The following is a 16,812-nucleotide window of genomic DNA, read 5'->3' on the forward strand; positions in this document are numbered from 1 at the left end:
GTGCTGCAAAGACATCCCCAGGGCAAAGTTTCGACAACGCAGCACACGCGCAAGGGGGATTCCGTGGCCGCGGACGAGGCCCCTACTTTACGGGTGAATGGCGAGGACGTGGCAGAGGCAGAGGAGGAAGAGGAGGTAGAGGTGGTGGCAGCTCCAATCCGCACAACCACTCATACGCACGAAAAGATGGACAACAACAAAACGATCAGCAGCAAAGCAGCCAACATGCCGGCTCAGTCGTCTGCTTCAACTGCAATGGAAACGGACACAAAGCTTATCAGTGTCCAACAAAAAGAGAAGAAGAACGTGGTCAGGCGAGACAAGAAAATTTCAACAAGAAAAGAGGTTTTGGCTGTATCTCTTCGTCATTGTGTCTGGTTGCACGGGAACACAAGGTCTGGAACGCTGATTCGGGCGCAACTAATCACATGACTGATCAACGGTCCTTCTTCACCACTTTCAAAATAATTCCACCCGGAACATGGAAAATCAATGGAATTGGTGGTGTTGAACTACAAGCCCTTGGTATAGGAAACATCGACGTCATTACAGAAGTAGATGGTGCGAAGCTTGAAGGAACATTCCACGACGTGTTATACGTTCCCGGTCTTGGAATTAATCTTTTTTCAATTGGAGCAGCCACCGACTGTAACGTCAATGTTGAGTTCACTGATACACAGGTATGATACAACTCGTAAAAATTTGCAGTCATGACTCGAGATTTATGTATATAAATATTTCCTTACCAACAGGTCTTTTTCGCTAATAAGGAAACTAACGAAAAATTCATGACTGGCTCCCGTGTCGAAAACTCCCTCTACAGATTATGCGCTACGACCAAAAACCCAACGGAATTGAACGAAGAATCTTCAACAGCGCTCTACGGTGTTGGTAATGGAAGTACCAAGGCGTCCCTCGAACTTTGGCATAGAAGATTCGGCCATCTCAACTGTCAAGACATTTTAAAGATCAACAAATCTAAAGCAGTATACGGCCTGCACCTCAACGACGTCAAAAAACCACTCATATGCGAAGGTTGCATCTTTGGAAAACTCCACCGTAGCAAGTTCCCAACCGGATGCGGCCGCGCGGAAAATATCGGCGACTTGATCCACTCCGATGTCGGGGGTCCATTACACGTGCCAACTCCTGAAGGCCATCGATTCTTCGTCATCTTCAAAGACGACAACAGCAGTTATACAGTAGCCAAACTCATGAAGACGAAAAATGAAGCTGGCACGCATTTCATGGAATTCGCAGAAATGATGAAAACCCAAACCGGAAGGCCAATAAAAATACTCAGGACGGACCAAGGAACCGACATCCTCGGCGGAAACTTTAGCGAATACAAAAAACGTACTGGCCTTATTCATCAAACTACTGCTAGGTACACTCCACAACAAAACTCTCGTTCCGAGAGAACGATGCGTACAGTTGTAGAGGCCGTGAGAAGTGGCCTGTACACTAACGACAACAGCAACCAACTTCCGTGCAACATCAGAAATGAAGTCAGAGAACTCTGGGGCGAATTTCTGCTGGCTATCGTTTACATATTCAACCGGACTCTCACCAGCCACACAGAAGTCACTCCGTTCGAGAAATTATTCGGCAAGAAACCATCGGTTGCCCACCTAAGGGTTCTCGGCTGCCGCGCATACGCGCACGTTCCCGACCAGCTACGCAAGAAACTAGATCCTAAAGGCGAAGCATGTTGGATGGTCGGCTACGGTGAAAATCAAAAGGCCTGGCGACTTTGGAACCCTGTTGAGAGGAAAATAATCGTTTCCCGTGATGTCACCTTCGATGAAACAATCCTGATTGGAGATCACCCACTCACAGCTGTAAATGACAATAGCCCATTGGAACCAATGCAACTATTAGTAGAAGTACTTAATCAGGTATCTTGCTTATACTAGTAGCCATACATAAACGAACAAAATCTATTTTTTGTGTATATATATTTATATATGTGTATATATATATGTGTGTATATGTGTATGTGTATATATGTTTATATATATTTTATATATATATCCATTTTTTTTCCACCAGACTCAACTAATCGAAGGTGTAGATGAAAGCCAAGACACTCCCGATAATCAAGATGCATCAGTCGAAGAAGCTTCCCAAGTCGAGGCCTTAGAGGAGGAGATTGAACGGGCTCCTGGCGGCAGAAATGAAGAGGGTATGGAAGTCCTCGACGTTGCGGATGCGGAACCTGTTCACGTTGCGACTCCTGATGACGCCAACAAGAATCTAGAAGTGGATGAAGTCCCCAACATTGACGCCCCACCGATATCGAGTCACGATTCACACAATTATCGAAGGTAAAAACTAATCGCTGTTTCGAAAAAATTACTGGCGCTCACCACCTTCTATATATATTTCATAGACCCTCAAGATCCGGCCGCGTGCCAAGATATACGGATCGATACGTCGAATATATGGAATCATACGGAAATGCAGCATCCACTGATCCAGCCCCTAAGCGCTCTTCATTTTTCGAACTAGAAGTTGATGAACCACAAACCTACAAACAAGCGGTGGAATCAAGATATGCGGAACAGTGGTTACCCGCTTTCAAGGCAGAGTATGACTCTCAGATCAAGAACAAATCGTGGGTGCTCATCCCAAAATCCCAAGTACCAACTGAGTGCGCTATACTGCCTCACAAATGGGTTGGGAAATATAAGCCGGGCTATGGAGACCCACTGCAGCCAGATTTCGTGGCCCCACGCTTTAAAGGAAGATTAACAGTTGTTGGATGTCACCAGCAGTACGGCGTCGACTACGAAGAAACGTACGCACCTGTGCCACGCCTTGACTCAATTCGATCTGTTCTATCACTCACCGCATCGCTCGGATACAAATCATTTCAATTCGACGTGGCCACAGCGTTCCTGAACGCGGATGTTGACAAACCAATCTTTATGACCCAACCCGAAGGATTCGTGGTGTCTGGAAAAGAAGACCACGTGTGTAAGCTTTTGAAAGCAGTCTACGGCATAAAGCAGGCTCCCCGTCTTTGGTGCAAGACCTTCATCGCCGCCCTACTCAGATATGGTTTTAAGGCACTGGACGCAGATATGTGCGTGTTCATCCTGGTAAACAACAGCATCGTGTCATATCTCTTCATCTGGGTAGATGACGGATGGTTTTCTAGCAGTGCTGATGAGGAGTGTCAACGCTTCGCTACTTGGATCGGTAACTAATAAGTTATAACCCTTTTTTTTCCATTACTCACAAATCAAATTTCCTACCTCTTTTGTCAGGTAACGAATTTGAAGTAAGATGTCTCCCCCCGACCAGATTCGTTGGTATGAACATCGAGTACGACAGGGAAAATAGCCAAGTATTTCTCTCGCAGCAGCACTCGATACTCAAGGCACTGGAACAGTTCGGCATGACGGATAGCCATCCCAAGCTGACCCCAGCCGAATCCAGCGTTCACCTTTCTAGTTCGATGGTGCCACGCAACGAGGGGAAAGTGGACATGTCTTCAATCCCCTACCGTGCGGCAGTTGGATTCCTGCTCTATCTCTCATCTACCACTAGACCGGACATTGCTTACGGCGTTGGACAAGTGTCAAAATTTTGCGAAAACCCACAGCCGGCGCACTGGAACGCAGTCAAACGTATATTCGCTTATCTGAAAGGTACGCTCGACTTCGGTATATGGCTGGGTGGACGGAAGGATGAAGGAGCCGTAGTCTATACCGACGCCGACTACGCCAGTGATGTAGACGACCGAAAATCCATCTCAGGATGCATCGCTTTCTACAAGGGAGGGCCAGTCGCATGGTCGTGCAGGAGACAAGAATGTGTTTCTATCTCAACTACCGAGTCGGAATATGTGTCCTTATCTGATGGAGCGAAGACAGCTCTTTGGCTCAACGCGCTGGCTAACGGCCTAAACTCGTCTCCGGTCCCAATGGAAAAGTCTTCAGGCGACGAGGTACCACCAAATCCCGTTAAGATGTATTGCGACAATCAAAGTGCTATTTGTCTGGTCAAAAATCCGGTCCATCCGAGGCGATCAAAACACATCGACGTGAGATACCACTTTGTAAGACAGCTGCAAGAAAACAACAAGATCGCAGTCGAATTCGTTAGCTCCAAAGACCAACTGGCCGACATCTTCACGAAGGCTTTGCCAGCGCCAAGGTTCCAAGAGTTACGTGAACGCATCGGGGTAGGACCATACGAGAAGAATTGAGGAGGTACGGGTTTGAGAGAGGGTATTAGAAACGGCTGTCCATTTGGCAAACCCGCTTTACCCCCTTCCCCTCCTTTGAGCAAGTGACGACGCCAAGCTTTTCTTTAAGTCTGGCAACGTGGGTGGGAGTCATCTTAGAAAAGGGGGGCTTCCTTTTTCCTTCTTCTTGTCCGTGATCTCGTGGAGTGTGGTAACGCTGTATGTGCTCTGTGTTTCGTATGTGTGTCTCAAATGTTGCTTTGTGTACCCCTTGTGTCATCGACAATATACACTCAGTGCATTAAATCTTATTTATTTTAATAAGTGTCGGCCCTGAAATTACTGCCGTTCTAGCGTCGCCGTTCTAGTGTCGGCCCTGCTGCCGTTCTAGTGTCGCCGTTCTAGCGTCGCGTTCTAGTGTCGGGTTTTGATAAGTGTTAGTGTCGGCCCGAAAATGATGAATTTCTAGTGTCGAGTTCTAGTGACGCTTTTCAAAAATGTTGCCGTTCTAGTGTCGGCCCTGAAATCTCGAAGTTCTAGTGCCGCGTTCTAGTGACCCGTTAAAAAAGTTGCAGTTCTAGTGTCGCGTTCTAGTGTCGGATTCTTAAAGTTCTAGTGGTAATACGTTCAAGTGTCGCTATGCCCTGACTAGTACACATATAACAACATTATGCCAGATTACATTTTTGAATTTTTTAGGAATACATTTTGTTTTTTTACTCCCAGAAAAGTGAGCTTTTTTTATGATTCATTTTTCTGTCAGTAAAAAAACAAATTCAAATAAATAAAGTCAAATAAAGAACTTTTGACTTTTTCATAGTTAGACCAGAGCTATAGACTCCTGGTCGCTTCACGGCTGTGTTGGCTTCCTCATCTCGGTTTTAGGGTAAAAGTAAGCCGTGAACCGGCCAAGAGGCCAATGGGCCAATGCAAAGTATAAAAGGGCAAGATAACCAAGGGGCAGATCAACAAAAGGTAACCAACAAATTGTCAATATTGTTACACTTAAAACTAATAGCCTAATTAAACTTGTACTTAACAGCCTTGTAAAGAAGTAATGGAACCCCCTCTCCAGCAAATTTCTTCAGGATTGTTAAAGTTTCTTAACATAACTCGTTAAATTCTACTACGCCGGAATCGATTGACACAGCAATCTCGCTGTCTAAACTTAAATTTCAAGTTTCAAGTGTTTAAAATTTTGTAATTGCTTAACTTATTCCATGTCCTTGTAAATAATCTTTGTAAATAATAAAACTTGTACATAAAAATTCTTTACTTACCTACAACCTAACACGAACAACATATGACATTGAAAAGCCAAGAAAAGAAACTAGACTGAGAAGAGACGAGATAGAAAAAAAGGGGGGGAGGGGGGGTTACTGAGAAGAGACGCGACGCGTCTCTACTCAGTTCCCCTTTTCTATCGTGTCTCTTCTCAGTAACTCCCCCCCCCCTTTTCTATCGCATATATGCAGTAAAAAGTCGCTCTGTTTTCAGTAAAAATGGTAATTCGTGCAACACGGAACTGGTGAGCTAGCTCAAACGCTCGTCCTCAAAATGCGCTCTCAGGTTAGTAGGGGGAAACGAGTGCTGCCGCGGTGGCCAATTGGTCGTTCCAGATTTGTTGATTTTGGCGGCCATTTTGATTTTTCTTAAATAGGCCCGTATATTTTCACTGTATTTTCTTATTTATTATCAATATTTGAGCGTTTTAATGGTGTTTTTCGTGCTTAGCTTTTAAATTTACCCTATGTACATCTATTTCCAGTCATTTTGTTTTAATTTTGTTACCAGTTTTCTTTCTCTCTCTTCCCTATAGGAACTGTCAAAATGGTAAATTCGTGATTTTAAGGTATATTTATCACATTAAGTAACTCAGTTTATTACAGGTGATATTTCCTTTAGTAACCTGCTTTCTTCCCATCAAAACCACCAATATGAATGAAAAATACACCCATAACTCAACTTTTTCGGCTGAATCGGAATATCAGGTCAAAATAAGCCTGAGATGAACATACGTAGGTGTAATTACCTGCGAACGAATTTTCACTTTCACGCACGCTACTATGCGGCTGACCACCAATATGAATGAAAATTACAACTCTAACTTAACTTTTAACGCTGAATCGAAATATGAACTCGGAATAAGTCTTATATGAACACACGCATGTGTATTTCTGCGGGAAGGGGGCGGGGCGATCAATTATTTATCTAGCGTTGAGAAAACAAGTTGGCCAGGTGCCCAGTGCTCCAAAAAGAGTGATCCACCCTGACGAAGCGATTTTGGCCAGTCACTTTATTGAAAAGAACAGACTTTTTCAAACAAAGTATCTTGATTATAGCATATGCATATTGCTCAATATAAAAAATGAACACAAACAGTTTCAAACAAAATATCTTTATTGTAGCCTACGCATATGCTCAATACAAAAAAATAAATAAAGGGAAACAATGCGGGGTATTCATCCTCAAACATCTATAAAATTTAGCTATGACAGGAGCTTGTTGGAGTTCAATGGTTGTCGAATACGGAAGCTTCCCTTTCGTTATGAAGTTGTGCTGAAAAAATTTAATTATAAATGAAATAATACAATTGCATTACCAAACGTTCCGTCCTCAGCGCTCTCCATTTTGAATCGTTCCGATTCGACAATGACTTCGTCCGCCTTTTGCCACGAAATGACGGTCAGAGGTATACCCTGGACGCAACCTTCAAACTTGGCCGTCTGTCCAGCTCTGGCGTAACAGCTTTTGGGTTTCGTAGAGAAGGTAGGAGCCTCCGAGTGGACAGAAAGTTTGTTTGAAAAAAAACGTTGGAAGCTTCCTCGCTGATGCTGATGCGTTCGCTAGTGGTGGACTTGATTTGAATGCCGTCCTTCAACCTAAATAGAAAATTACAATTTACATTTTTATTGGGAAAACAACTTGAATTAAATAATTACCATTTCACTTTAGATTTGGGATGGGCGGTGACTTTAACTTCGATGTTGGTCTCTTCGTAGTATTCAACTTTGATTTCGGGTTCGTGGCTCATTTCAGGTTTCATGACGATCGTCAGCGATGCCTGTCATAAACAAACAAACATCTCAAATCAACGAATCAAAGTCAATTAGATAAAATTGAATTTCATACACTTGACTCGTCGAATCCGTGCTCGTTGGTTCATGAAAAATACCCGTCCTGCATCAGCTGAAAATGCACCCAATGCCTTTAGAAGGCCATATTCAGATGAGCCTGGTAGGTAATTCTTGAGGTGGAAATACAGCTTCAGAAATGAAGTCGTAAAGAAAATTCCAAGTGTTTTGGGATTTCCAGGCCAATACCCCGAGCCAATGTAGTCCTCAAGTTCCGCGTTCATTACGCCATCACAACGGGAACACTTAAACGCAGCGCAGTGTAGATCAAATCGACCTGAAATTAAAACTTAAAAGTAACGTGCACTCGATGTGCTTTTATTATTGAGAAATACCTTCTCCCGAGATCACAGTACAGTAATTGGTTCCAGCAACAAGTACCAATGTACCTTTCGTTCCAAGTTTCTTGCACTTCTCAGTTCTGCAGCTTACTGGCACAAAAACGCGCATTCCAATATCTTTTTGAAAACAATATTTTTATCTAGTTATCACAGCAAGAGATTTTTAAAAAAAGGTAACTTTGATATAACTCACTGAGTGGTCGATTTTCAACTCCATAAAACTCGTGAGTCAATAGTGGGCGGGACTCAAACTCATTTAAGAACAGCTTTCGGTCGTGGAAAGGTCTGGTTGAATGAATTTTAACATCACAGTCCGGGCAAAGGTGACTCTTGCAGTCATCAAAACAACGAATAATGATTGTAAGCTCCTGCTTACAATTATCGCATCGCTCGGCGTCACAAGCTCAGGCCGACACAAATGCGTCCAAAAGTCTAGGGGTAAATTCATTCCAGGTTTCGGTGTCTATCGTAACTCGTTTACTCCATTCGGATTCTTGCTTTTTTTTATCGGCTTCAATTCTAGCAATATGAGCAGCATTTTATTCTATCGCTTCTTTCTCAATGGTCGTGAATTCTACGAGGGAACCACCATCACCTTGACATCCGTCTTCATATGCATCAAAAACATACTCTGGTACTCGTGAAATCATAGTAGCAACTTCTTCAGCAACTTTTGCTGCATGCTTTCTGTTGTCTTCTTTTGCTTCACGTTCAATAACATCCAGTTTTTCTTCAGCATGGCTGTTACCTGTAACAATCAAAGGATAGGAATTCCTTTACCTTCTATTATATTTGAAATATACATATCCATCAATCAAGCAAATAACAAAATTTTGAGTGAAATTGTTTTACGTTGACTGTTGAAAGCCAATGCAGCTGGAGATTTAGGGCCTACTTGTCTCTGCATCATTTGATCCCAGTATAATATCTTCAAACAGGTTTCCTGTAAATAAACATTTGTATATGTATTATATAAGCATTGTTTTGCTCACTTATTAAAGCAAATAAACCATGTTCCATGTTAAGTGTTGTACCAATCCCGGCTCCTTTGGTAATACTGTCACCTGTTGCACCTAGCTACTCTAGAATTATAAAATCCAACTACAAACTAAAATAAAAAACGCAGTATATTACAGTTGACAGTGGGGACAGCCGAACTGAAAAATGTAAACAAGTATAGAAAGATGCGTCTTCAAAAAGTACTAAACAGTATCCAAATTAAAAAAACTAAATTGTATTTTCAAATAAATTGAATTTGCAAAATTTAGACTGTTTACAAAGTAAATATGAAATAAAACATAATAATTAATTGAGATCAAATTAAAACAATTCAAATTTTAGTTTAAATTAACAAAACTCCATTTTACCCTATGCTTCAGAGCGAAGGAAAATTTTAACTAAACTAAGAATATATAACTGAATCTGAATGTGTATGGGGTTGTCTAACACAGGAATCTATCAAAGAACATATTTAAATTAATTGAAATACAATGGAAGCAAGTCCAATTAAAAAAAAAACTTACATGTTCTTTTTCCAGCCTTCATAGTTAACGATGAAGAAAATTCCACTGATAACCAATAATACTGGTAATTTCTTCAGAAAAAGGGTCCCTGGATCAATAATAATAGAATAATGGTTAATAAAATTGAATGGCTGCAAACTTTCTATAGAAAGAATGTAAAATGCAGGAAAAAACTTAGCGAGCTTACCAAGCCCTACCCCATAATTGATATTTTACAAAGAAAATAGGGGTGTTTTGATGGGAAGAAAGCAGGTTACTGAAGGAAATATCACCTGTAATAAACTGAGTTACTTAATGTGATAAATATACCTTAAAATCACGAATTTACCATTTTGACAGTTCCTATAGGGAAGAGAGAGAAAGAAAACTGGTAACAAAATTAAAACAAAATGACTGGAAATAGATGTACATAGGGTAAATTTAAAAGCTAAGCACGAAAAACACCATTAAAACGCTCAAATATTGATAATAAATAAGAAAATACAGTGAAAATATACGGGCCTATTTAAGAAAAATCAAAATGGCCGCCAAAATCAACAAATCTGGAACGACCAATTGGCCACCGCGGCAGCACTCGTTTCCCCCTACTAACCTGAGAGCGCATTTTGAGGACGAGCGTTTGAGCTAGCTCACCAGTTTCGTGTTGAATTCGTGAGATCGACTTAATCAGAGCCAATTCTGTCACGGGTAATGGTTATCATCAAAGGAGAATTCATCAAGCAACGAGGTTTTTGGCTACAGATCTTTCGTTTGTAAACCAAAGTATAACGCTCATCGCGAGATTCAAAAGAGTCTGAAAAGGATTGACCACACCTTCACCAACGGAATTGAATATAAGTTCAATAATTGTGATACACACAACTATTGGCTGTTTATCATGGTAGGTTTCTTTAATTATCTCCTCTCCTATTCTTTTTTGGACTTACCCGTATTGGTATTTTTCTAATCAAACTTATTCACTTACCTTTTTGCAGGAAACTTCGATAATTGGTCCTGGTTGGGGAGGAGGGGAGTGCAGTTAAAGATGATGTACACTTCAGTACAACGAGAACCGAGAGTTCAAAGAAATAAAAAAGCTGGCCCAGAACGCCGACAACGTCAACAACGAGTTGCCCGTGGTCGTGGTCAATAAGTTTGGTTTAATGACACTACAGTTCTTTTTGGCCCATGTTCTCGTGCAACTGTAGTTAATTGCAAACTAATACAATGTCTGCTGCAGTGTCAGCGAATGAATAATAACCTGTGCTTTCTTTAACTAATAATCAATACAGTAGACTTCGAGAACTTCATTTTTAAGAAATTGATTATATTGCTTGAAATCAATTTACCAACAGATTTTGGATTGTAAGTGAGGCCAAGGATTGTACTTCAATAACATTGTATCCCTGTGAAAAGAAACTATTTTTTTAAAAAAGGAGCCTGAATCGAAGTACATTCTTAAATTGCTTGGGATTACCTTGGATTTACGGTTCAGTCGGATACACCCTTAAAGTTAAACAATTAGATATTGATAAACAATACATATCTACATTAGTACATTGAACTTACATTGTGTTTAAGCTTGTTAAAAAGATGTTCGAATCGAATTATATGTTACGACTATGTTGCACGAAAGAGCGTGAATGAACGATGTTGGATGAACTGAAACTAAAAAGTGATGTGATGTGTGAAGTGATGAAATTTGAAAGTGATGAAATGATTGTGCAATATAGGGTTTTTATTGCAACACAGTTGCCTGTTACTGTACAAATATTATTATGTGTTTACAAATAATTTCTGATTTGTTCAATCAATAATAAGTAATTAATCTTTTAAATCGTTTGAATTATTAAAAGATATTTCTAGTTATGAAAATAAAAAATAAAAACTTACTTTGTAGGTGAATCTAGCTAATGTCACTTCATCTTCATCATAGATTGTATCTGTGAGGAAAGGTATGAACTCACGGCGACTTCTTTCAATGCCAAAGCAGTAGTTGATAATTTCTTGATGGAGCTGGGTCAAAGCTGCAAGTAAAGAAGTGCCATTAACAGTAAATTATATTAACGAGAATATCAACAGATTACCTGTGTGCAAGACGTCTAATTCGCCCCGTTTGGCAACGCACCACGGAAAAAGAAGCTTCCCCTCCCTATACGTTGCATTGTCTACTTTGCATAACCTTTTCTATCTTTTCTATCACTTATTCTCAGTAAACTGTGTCGCTGAGACGTGTGTCTCTTAAACTAAACTTAAAACACTTTCCGTCTAGTCGCCTGGCATCCGGCTATTCACCTTCTCTCGACTTGTCCCTTTCGTTTGATACGGGCCGGCTGGCACCCGACCCTCCATCTGTCAAGTCCCTTCCCAGTCTAATATCGTTAAATCGTGGCAAAGTCAGGAATACAAACTCAATTCGTGTTCCATTCAAACTCCCGTGTTTAGTCCCCTCTTTGTCCTAGCTTAAAGTAAACATTCGATGTAGCGACGGCACGGAGGCCTAACACATTTGGTGCATCGACCTTGCGTTTTGAACCCTACAGAAAAGTAAAATCCAAACTCAAAAAACAAAAAAAAAACTAAACTCACTCGTAGAGCAAGTATTGCACACTTTGTGTAGTAACCTTGCGTTTCGAATAAAAAAAAATTACTCGCTTTAATGTAAAGTACCGTACAGGCCGTGCAAAGACATTGCGTTAGATCCCGTAAAAAATTCTCCCCCCGATCCATTGAAATTGGTTGACGACCAAGCGCGTGGCGTCACCCACCGTCAGAGTAATCCATATTTATCTCCGACATCTCAACAGGTAGACAATTTTCCTTTGAGAATTTAATTTCTGGGTCTAAAAACAGAAGGGAAAGAACCTCGTAAAAAAAAAACTCTCGATCCTCCCTTAAACTCATTTTCTAATTTTATTCATTGCAAATTAAAACCACTTGGCGATTTTGTCTAGCTAGCATATTGCCTAATATTTTTTGCGAAGTAATTTCATTAGAATCGGCAGGCTCCATTTAAATTTATCTAGCAACGCTGCCGAGAGGAAGGGAATCGGGAACCCAGGGGGAGCCACTTAGTAGCAGACGACGCTTTCTCTCTCTCGCTGTCGACAACCGCATCGTCAAGTGCTCTCCCCACATTTGCTCTCGTAAATTTTTTTAAGTAATAAGACTTGAGGAGCCCACGTGTTGTGCGCTCATAGCAAGTCTTGCTACTTCCTTTTGGCATCTTTTCTCATTGAATTTATTTGTTGGTCGGATATTTATTTTGGTGTGGTAAGACTTGGTGAGCCCACGTGTTGCGTGCTCACAGCAGGTCTTGCCGATAATTTTACAACTTGCCCATGTTAATTCATGATCAAAGGCAGGCCACTAGTTAAAAAAAAAATCTTGCTTAACAGCAGGTTCTTGCGGTATCCTTTGATTGCTCACGTTTAGCATTCGAGTAAAACTTTCTCTTGTAGAACTGCTCATGTGGCAGTTGTAGATTGTAATCTAATCCAACCATCAAATAAATTCCAGTTAATAGTAAATTCACCATTTAAAAAAAAAATCTTTCTTTTCTCCCGTTAATCTCTTTCGTGTTGCCAGGCGCCGACCCTCCTTTTTTTTCTCTCGAAGAGGCCACGTGGCCGTTACGTTTCAAAACTGCCTCGTCGCCACAACAGCCCAATTTCCCGCGCCATCCAGGCCGCTGTTCACGAAGAAAGAAGAGTGGTTCGACGTCAACAACAAGTGCAGCAGCTACGGCAAAGAGAGATTGACGATCAACCCAATCAGCAAGCAAGACAAGCCGCAATTAACGCGGCCAATTTTAGCATCTGACGTCACCTGCACCACTCATCTGTACACCCGGTCGGTCCACAAGCTTTGCCTCTTAGAAGAAGACGAACAGGATGTTTCCGAAGACGGAAACAGGGCCGGCAATGTGCAAGACGTCTAATTCGCCCCGTTTGGCAACGCACCACGGACAAAGAAGCTTCCCCTCCCTATACGTTGCATTGTCTACTTTGCATAACCTTTTCTATCTTTTCTATCACTTATTCTCAGTAAACTGTGTCGCTGAGACGTGTGTCTCTTAAACTAAACTTAAAACACTTTCCGTCTAGTCGCCTGGCATCCGGCTATTCACCTTCTCTCGACTTGTCCCTTTCGTTTGATACGGGCCGGCTGGCACCCGACCCTCCATCTGTCAAGTCCCTTCCCAGTCTAATATCGTTAAATCGTGGCAAAGTCAGGAATACAAACTCAATTCGTGTTCCATTCAAACTCCCGTGTTTAGTCCCCTCTTTGTCTTAGCTTAAAGTAAACATTCGATGTAGCGACGGCACGGAGGCCTAACACAACCTGGACATCTTCATTCCGTAACTCATCAATCTGTAGGATACAACGATTCATCGGTTGTTGTATCAGCGGCCGCCATCGTGATCAAGAAAAACCTTATGTGCAAGTGCTGACGCGTAGCCTACCCTACCCTAACGCTGCCCCCTGGTGGCATGGTTTCTAAGTAGCTTTCTCATTGTCCAACCAGAGCTATAGACTCCTGGTCGCTTCACGGCTGTGTTGGCTTCCCCATCCCCATCCCGGTTTTAGGTTAAAAGTAAGCCGATTTGGAAACTTTAAAAAGCGCCTCTAGTGAGTGTGTCAGCTACAACGTCCAGCTACTTTTGAGAGCCTAGATGGCTCTTTTTAACGTTTCCACTTCACAATTCTGACAGGTCCCGCCCTAAAATCTTGAAAATCGGCTTACCTTTACCTTAAACATGGTGTATTAGTATGGTGGGGGAACTTATGGTTGGAATCGGCTATCTCGGCTGAAGCCAGTGGTCGGCTATGATCAGCGCTGCCTGGTGGACAATTGGGTGAACTATGAGCTATAAACGGTTTGAAAATTTTCTAAGTCCGATTGCACTTTGCTTATGTCCTTATAAAGCTATAAAATCGTAAAAAATGAGTCAATAACAGTAATTAAGTATTATTTTTCCAGCTTTAATTATTTTAAAATTAATAGAAAAAAATATGAAAAAAAAATAAGTGACGAGAATAAGAATCGAAGCTAAACCCTCTAGAGTCGTAGCTTGCTACTCTAACCACTGCGTCAACCAGTTGATGTCTGCACCACAAAATGTTAAATATATATACTATTTAACAGACGAATTATTTTACAAAAGATATGTATTTTGGTTCATAGAGGGCACCGACAATAGGTGACCAGCCCTGCAATTGGCTGTTAAGAATTTTTACTTTTCACTAAGCTCCGCCTCTTGTCCGGAAACTGGCTTCATTCGAGATAGCCGATTTCAACAAAAGTTCCCCCACCATACTAATACACATGCCTTAAAACCGAGATGAGGAAGCCAACACAGCCGTGAAGCGACCAGGAGTCTATAGCTCTACCAGTCTAACTGTGAAAAAAGTCAAAAGTTCTTTATTTGACTTTGTTTATTTGAATTTGTTTTTTTACTCACAGAAAAATGAATCATAAATAAAAGCTCACTTTTCTGTGAGTAAAAAAACAAATTGTATTCTAAAAAATTCAAAAATGTAATCTGGCATCATGTTTTTATTTGTGTACTAGTCAGTCGTTCCTGTTTAGCACTACCCTCGGCAGTCTCGTTTGACGTTTAGTCGTTTAATGCTATTGTTGGAAAATTTTCACATTTGTGCAAAACCGTCCAAAACATTTCAGTTTAAAGTTTGGTTGAGTCTATTGCCACGACTTTCCGTCTGCTTTTTCTTTACGCGACGGACCCCACAGTCTATTACCACGAAATAGTTTTCTTGTCAATAAACAACAGATTGTCTATTGCCACGAAAGCCTAGCGTCCCTCTCTTTTCTTGGCAATTGTTTTAGTTTTGTCTTTTGCTACGACATGCTCTGACATCTTTCGTTACGTTTAATAAACGCTTGTCTATTGCCACGAAATTTTTTTAAATTCATTTTATCGATTTTTTCTAATAACGTGCTTACCTAAGTTATTATTAGCATTATTATATCCTTCATTAAAGCCTAGCATTATTGGTATATTATATTTGTCTAGAATTTGACGTTTAAATTTCACACCAAATTGAACACGGCTTTTTTTGCAGGCGAAAATCGAGTGAATTTTGCCTATCGCCAAACATGGCCGTCACGCAAACAGTGATTTTGCGTGAACATAATCGAATTGCGGTGGATCTGAACGATTTGAATCCGCACTTAAGCGACGAACGTCTTAGACACATGCTCATTGGTCAATCTCATCTAAAGCAAATTTCTTCCAGCCCTTCTCTGCCAATCGAAAATGCAGGAGCTCGCCCTTTTGCCCCCTCAACAAGATTTCATGTGGGTTAACGACAAAAATGTCAATACTTCCATTTTGAACGAATTTTAGGGCGCGCCTTTCCGTTTCGGCCACTACCTGGTTCCTGGAAAGCAAGAGCAAGTTTGTGCTCAAATTTTGTTTTCCGGTTTTCATTACGTTTTTTCGCGTTTTTTTTTTTAATTTTTTTCGTTTTTTTTTCAGTCTCATTAAATCAGCAGAGATTAAAGAGAAAGATATTTTGCTATACCCCAACACTGTTTCAAGACGCAGCTAGAGGTTTTACTCTCCTGTTTTGCTGTGTTCGGTGGCCTTGCCCTTCTTAACATTGATAGTCTCTCCAGAGGTTCCCTAATTACGTTACTTCCAAGAATTGATATGGAGGGATCAATCTCTTGAGATTTCTACCTTCTACGTCGCGCTGGGCTATGTATATGTCGCCTTTTTTCACTTACTGTACTTGGTGTTGTATTTGTTCCTTAATTTTATGTTTTCAAAGAATTATTCTGATTACCTACGCTCCTTTTTCTATAGTTGTAGTTGTAGCTTTGAATTTCAGATGGACATGGTATCGAATAAAGATTTTTTTTTCTAAATTATCCCAATTACAATATTTTTGTATTAGTTATTTTGTATCTCCGATTGACTTACTTTTTTTTAAAGAAAATTAGTCATGTTTTTACTTCCTAGTCCAATCGATTTACCAATCTTGAAAGTTAGCAAAATAAGTTTCGAAAAACTTTGTTTTGTTATCTAATCAATTAATCATTTTTGTCGTTGAAAATCAAACTGATTTGATAAAATAACGAACTCTCCTGTTTTGCTGTGTTCGGTGGCCTTGCCCTTCTTAACATCGCTATTAGTCTCTCCAGAGGTTACATAATTACGTTACTTCCAAGAATTGATATGGAGGGATCAATCTCTTGAGATTTCTACCTTCTACATCGCGCTGGGCTATGTCTGTGTCACCAATTTTCGCTTACTGAGCTGGTGTTATATTTTTTCCGTAATTTTATGTTTTCAAAGAATTCTTCTGATTACCCTAAATGCCTTTTTCCATAGTTTGAAGTTTGTAGTAGCTTTGAATTTCAGATGGGCAAGTATATCGAATAAAGATCTTTTTTTTCTAAATGATCCCATCTGCAATATTTTTGTCTAAATTATTTTGTATCTCCGATTGACTTACTTTTTTTAAAGAAAATGAGTCATGTTTTTACTTATTAGTCCAAACGATTTAAGATAGCATATAAGTTTCGAAACACTGCGTTTTGCTATCTAATCAATTAATTATTTTTGTCTTTGAAAATAAAACTGATTTTATAAAATAACGAATTTAACTCT

At 40.5% G+C, this 16,812-nt stretch overlaps 1 long non-coding RNA gene across 1 annotated transcript; it reads right to left on the reverse strand.

Moving 5' to 3' along the window:
* Positions 1-6,666: 6,666 nt before the first annotated feature.
* LOC124312535 lies at positions 6,667-9,716 on the reverse strand. The gene is made up of 11 exons (XR_006910525.1): positions 9,522-9,716; positions 9,381-9,465; positions 9,194-9,281; positions 8,681-8,752; positions 8,523-8,613; positions 8,266-8,418; positions 7,864-8,189; positions 7,665-7,787; positions 7,328-7,606; positions 7,138-7,259; positions 6,667-7,077 (listed from the first exon to the last, which is right to left on the reverse strand). It is a non-coding gene; the product is annotated as an uncharacterized LOC124312535 (long non-coding RNA).
* Positions 9,717-16,812: the final 7,096 nt, after the last annotated feature.

The sequence above is a fragment of the Daphnia pulicaria genome, chromosome 8 (genome assembly GCF_021234035.1).
Source record: "Daphnia pulicaria isolate SC F1-1A chromosome 8, SC_F0-13Bv2, whole genome shotgun sequence".
In the NCBI taxonomy this organism is placed as follows: domain Eukaryota; kingdom Metazoa; phylum Arthropoda; class Branchiopoda; order Diplostraca; family Daphniidae; genus Daphnia; species Daphnia pulicaria.